At 44.9% G+C, this 5,811-nt stretch overlaps 1 non-coding gene across 1 annotated transcript; it reads right to left on the bottom strand.

The window, feature by feature from the left end:
* Nucleotides 1-275: 275 nt before the first annotated feature.
* Trnaa-agc (transfer RNA alanine (anticodon AGC)) lies at nucleotides 276-347 on the bottom strand. The gene has a single exon. It is a non-coding gene; the product is annotated as a tRNA-Ala (tRNA).
* Between the last annotated feature and the right edge of the window lie 5,464 nt (nucleotides 348-5,811).

Consider the following 5,811-nt stretch of genomic DNA (forward strand, 5'->3'; position numbering starts at 1 on the left):
AATACCAGGAATTGAACCCAGGGGTTCTTAACCATTGAGCCACATCCCAAGCCTTTTTTGTTTTTTATTTTGATATAGGGTCTAAGTTTCATAGGGCCTCCCTAAATTGCTGAGGCTGGCTTTGAATTTGTGATCCTCCTTCCTCAGCCTCTGAGCCACTGGGATTACAGATGTGTGCCACTATGCCTGACTTTACATATATGTTCTTTTTTTTTTCAATTTTTATTTTTAGTTGTAAATGGACACAATACCTTTATTTTGTTTATTTAGTTTCTTAATGTGGCTGGGGATTGAACCCAGTGCCTCTTGCATGCTAGGCAAGTGTTCTACCGCTGAACTACAACCCCAGCCCTACATGAATGTTCTTAGCAACATTATTCATACTAGCCCCAAATTGGAACCACCCAATGTCCACTGACTGATGAATGAATAAATAAAATGTGGTATGACCACATAATAGATTATTACTTGCCATGGAGATGAATGAAGTTCTGATCCATGCAACGTCATGGATGAACCTTGAAAACATTGTGCTAATGATAGAAGTTGGACATAAAGGCCATATATTATATGATTCCATTAATATAAAATGTCTAGAATAGGCAAATCCATAGAGACAGAAAGTACAGGAGTGACTTCCAGGGGGTAGAAGTGTGGGAGGGGAGTGTGGAGTGGCTGCTGATGGGTGTGGGGTTTCTTTTTTGGGTAATGAAATGTTCTGGAATTAGATAGTGGTGATGTTTGCAAGACTTTATAAATATACTAAAACCATTGAATAGTATGCTTTCACAGTGTGAATTTTATGGCATAGGAATCATATCTCAATATCAAATGTAAAAGTAAGAATAAGGGTAAAGGGGCTGGGGTTGTAGCTCAGCAGTAGAGCACTTGCCTAGCAAGTGCAAGGCCCTGGGTTTGATCCTCAGCACCACATAAAAATAAGTAAATAAAATAAAGGCATTGTGTCCAACTACAACTAAAAAAAAAAAGAGAGAGAATAGGGTACAGGGTAGAGCCAAGTGTAGTGGCACACGCCTGTAATCTCAGTGGCTTGGGAGGCTGAGGCAGGAGGATCGTGAGTTCAAAGCCAGCCTCAGCAATGGCGAGGTGCTAAGCAACTCAGTGAGATTGTGTCTCTAATAAAATACAAAATAGAGCTGGGGATGTGGCTCAGTGGTCAAGTACCCCTGAGTTCAATCCTGGGCACCAAAAAAAAAAAAAAAAAAAAAAAAAAAAAGCGTAGAAATAAATACATCTTCATTTATACTGAAAATGAATTTATAAACAGACTCCCCCAAAGGAATTTTTGAAGAATGAACTTGAAGAGAAGAAAATTGATATTGTGAAGAGAGTACAAAATATAAGAAGCAATGATGAATAAATAAAGTGATAAAAAAAGTGGATAAATCTGAATAAACCCGTGTATAGTCCAGGTCAATACCTATTCCATAGGCTTAAACAAAAGATGAAGCTAAAAGACCTTACATAAATGGAATTAAAGCTTTCAGGGTGCCTTGCATTGTTCAGGAGAAGGGTAAGACATTGATTAATGTTAGATAGATTACGTTAAGTTATATGATCATTTCAAAATGCCAAGTTACTAATGAAAAAATAAGAGCTAGAATGCCTATTTTCCAAACTAGTAGATGGGGGAAATGTGGAACAAGAGAACTCCGCAATCGATTCTAAAGCATGCAACAAAGAAGAAAAGAAATCCTGGGCTCACCCAAAGAGTAGACTCTAAGATATAAAGAGTTGACTCTAAGATAAAAAGGCATCATTTAGAGATAAGAAGGTGAATATAATAAAATTTAAATTCACCAGGAGAAAATTATGATTCTAAACCCATAGATACCTAATAATATAGCTTCAACATATATAAATCCCTTATTAGACAGATGATTTGCAAATATATTCTCTCATCCCATTGTATTTCCACTTGATAGTATCCTTAGAAGCACAAAAGTTGTGTTTTTGTTTTTCTGTGTTTTTGTGGATTGAACCTAGGACCACAGCAGGCTAGCGCTCCACCACTGAGCTACATCCTCAGCCCAGAAAAGATTTTATGTCCAATTTCTTTTTTCTTTTTTTTGCTTATGATTTTGGGGCCATGTCTAAGAACCCTTTGCCAAATTCAAGGTGATGAAGATTTATGTCCATCTTTGCTCCTGAGTTTCATAGTTTTAGCTCTCACATTTTGAGTTTGCTTTTGCCGTCCATTGCTCTGTGGGGTCTCTCTGGTGCCAGAACCACACTGTCTTAATTACTGTGGCTTTACCCCAAGTTTTGAAATCGGGAATTGGGAGTCCTCCTGCTTGGTTCCTTTTCAGGATCGTCTTGCCTGTGCCATTTCCCTGCAAGTTCGTACACATGTTGGAATCAGTTTGTCAATTGTTAATGGCTGCAGAGAAGTCAGCCGGGTTCCGACAGGGTCATGTTGGGTCTGTGCTCCAGTCTGACATCACTCTGTGGAGCAAGCACAGCTCCAGTTGGCTGGTCCATTCAAGTAGGACCAAAGGGCCTGCTGCCCACGTGTGTGTCCCATGTATGTCCTCCAGTGGCCCCATCATTGAGGATGTCACTGGGACTGAATGTGTGTGGTAGGAGTCTAAATGATTGAAATGAAGCACGAGTCCCAAGACCCTTCTGAGGTTCTCATGCTGACTGCAGTTATGGGCGATCTTACATTGGTGTCCCAAAAAGCAGATCCTAAGAAGAGGATCTGAGTGAAAGCAGGTATATGGAGGTGACCCCACATCGCTGTCAGGGAAGCAGGGAAGCCAGGGAGGCGGAGAAGTCAGGAGATCATGTCTAAATGAGCAGGACATGGCGTGGTCATCCGGGGGCTCCATCCTGCTGGTGGCCTGACCTCTAGGAAAGGCTTTAGGACAGTGTTGCTCAATTGTGGCACTATTTATTGGCTGTTGAGTCTTGGTTGTGGGGAGCTGTCCTGGGCATTGCAGGATGATTGGCAGCATCCCGGCTTCTACATACTAGATGCCAATAGCAATCATCCATCCCAAATGGCTCCAGGCTTTGTTGGATATTCCTATGGGGCAAAATTATCAATGGTTGAGAACCACTGTGGAGTACATGTCTCAGAATCATCCCATCCAAGAGGCGAGAGTGCTGGGGTATTTACCCCCCAGTTACCACTCATTGTGGTTTTAGGGTTGCTCTTGGGGTCATAAAGTCCTTGGCACTTCTTGCCTGTCTGGAGTGTCAACTAAACATGATTCCAGGCTGGAGAAAGCTCTTGGGTGGTATTGCAGAGGTCTATAGTAAGAAGCCACCCGTACATGTGGCAATAACCAGGGCCAAGGAGAGTTGGGCATCCATATTGCAGCCGCCTGGATCCTGCCCTGTGTGACTTTGGGGACTCCAGGTCTCCCTAGATCTGCAGCTCTGCCTGGAAGCCTACATTCCTGGGGCTTTTCAAAGGACCTTCTCAGGGGCCAGATGGATACAGTATAGGAATGGACGTACCCTGGGGCACAGCTTTGACCTCTCAGTTCTGTTCTCAGTTCTTTGCTCTGTCACAGGCTCAGTCCAACTCCTGCAGGATAAGAAGAAATGGCCACATAGAATTTGAGACTGAAAATTTCCTAATATGATCTGATTTGCCCTGGTAGAAGGCATTAGAGGAAGGATATGCCCTACATCAGCTCAGCTGCCTATACCCACCTGTGACCTCAATGGATGTTCTCTTTTTCCTGTGTGCTGTGTGACTTTGGGTAAGGCACATCTCTTCTCTGGTCCTCAGTCTCCCTTCTGTAAAAACGGGATGGGGGTAGGTAGACCAGATGACCTTGAAATGTCCTTGCAACTTGAGTGGCTGCTGAAGCCTAGGGAGGTAGCAGGGAGCCTCCAGGCAGCCAAAGCCCAAGGCCTAGCCAGAAAATGGGACTTTGTGACAGCTTGGCCCCCGGTGGTGCTGCTGGCCTCTGATCTCTGAGCATTTCCACCATGCGCCCGACACTGGGCCTGGTCACAGCCCAGCGCGGCCCCTCGCCCACTCAGGAACATCTGCTACAGCATTTACCACGTTAATAGATTAGCTTTGAGAATCGGGCAGGTGTTTTCCACCCAAGCCAGAAAACATCAAAATCACATTGCTCTCCAAGCCTTTCTGTACAGGCAATCGAGTTAGAATGACTCATACGGTCTAGCAGATAATAAAACACACATAACATTTGCTTTAGGGTACAGGTGGGGGTATTTTGTCCTGCGCATAGGAGAAACAAAAACTCACTCTATTTGGGAATAGGGTAATTGAATACAGATGGGAGGAGGTAAATGAAAGAATTTAGCAAATATCTCAGTGGAATAGCTAATGGGAATGAGACAGAATAGGAAATTAAAAATTATTCGAAGCAGATGGACCATTCTTTGAGTTTTTAAAAATTTATTAGGGCCGCGAAAAAATGTGTCTGTTTATTTTCTACGGCCATGAAATTAATGACTTGGTGAGTTTTGCTTGTGCAATTTTATGACTGCCATGTCATCTGTCATAATTTGGGGGCTGTTTGATATGGATTTATGAATGTCCCCACCTCTTACCCCTCCCTGATTTATGGGTGTGGGTCATATATGAATTAGGCTGTCCCCTTTTAAGGGTACAATGCCAATGGCCCTGGGCAGGGACCCCAGGGAATTCTCCATTCAATGGTGAGTGGAAAAGCTGTGGAGGGTCACTCCCGGGCTGTGGGAAAGGGACAGGCCTGACCTGGCTGAACTTCCTCTGTGAGGATGACCCCCGGCTGCCTGGGCAGGGAGAGGAGGTGTTGGGGCTGGGGAAGCCAGCCCAGGCCACTTGTGTGTGGCTGGGAGTAGGGTGGGACCCCCTGCTGCAGCCTCAATCCTGGTAACAGCCACCTGGCTCCCTGCCCTTTCAGGCTCCGTAGCCACCCCCATCTACCCCAAGAAGTAAAACTTAGGGGAAGAGAAAAAATAAAATCACATTCATTGGGCATCTGTTTGTGCCTGGCCAGGTACTAGGGCTTTAAGAGCATTCTCTAGATGGTGGTTAAAACTGGGCTTTGCAACCAGCACACTTGAATTCAGTTTCCCTCCGATCCTTACTAGCTGTGTGACTTTGGGCCAGTCACTACTCTCTTTGAACCTTGGATTCCTGCTCTGTAGAGTTGGACTAGAAATACCTAATGTTATGAAGGTTTTGAGGATCAAATGAGATAATATAACACCCCCTGCCCTCAACACACACATCAAACAGTGCTGGTAGATGGTAACAATTATAATTCTTAATGATCATCCCGTCAGCCTACTATTATTATTACTATTTCCTCCTGATAGATGGGAAAATTGAGGATCAGAGAAGGCAAGTGATTTTCCACAGGTCACATAATTAAAGGGATGGTACTGGGTATTCCTCCCTAACTCTGGGGTCCGCCTTTTCTGAATTGGAAACTCCCCTGGTGGTGCAGTTCAGGGCTGCACACTTACCTGTCTATCCTTTGGTTCCTCTGGCTGGGGCCTGGCTCATTCTCTACCTGGCCCGGAGGTTCACTGCAAACTCTGTCCTGTGTTGGCTCTTTCTGCTGCTTGGAGTCCCTTTGGGAACAGAGAGTCTCTTTTCAATACCGCGGCAGGGCAAGCTGGGCACCCTGCCCAGGTGTGGGTGGAAATTCTGTCCAGTTTTGGGCCAGATCCCTGAGAATCCCCTACCTGGGTCAACTGAAGTCCCAGAGGACACTGGGGAGCAGGGCTTGCAATCAGGGCTTGCGGGGCCAAGGTCTCTAAAAGCTGGGAGTTCTCTGAAGGCAAATGCCTGCCCTTGGCCTATGCCATGGC

Source organism: Callospermophilus lateralis, chromosome 15 (genome assembly GCF_048772815.1).
Source record: "Callospermophilus lateralis isolate mCalLat2 chromosome 15, mCalLat2.hap1, whole genome shotgun sequence".
Classification (NCBI taxonomy): Eukaryota; Metazoa; Chordata; class Mammalia; order Rodentia; family Sciuridae; genus Callospermophilus; species Callospermophilus lateralis.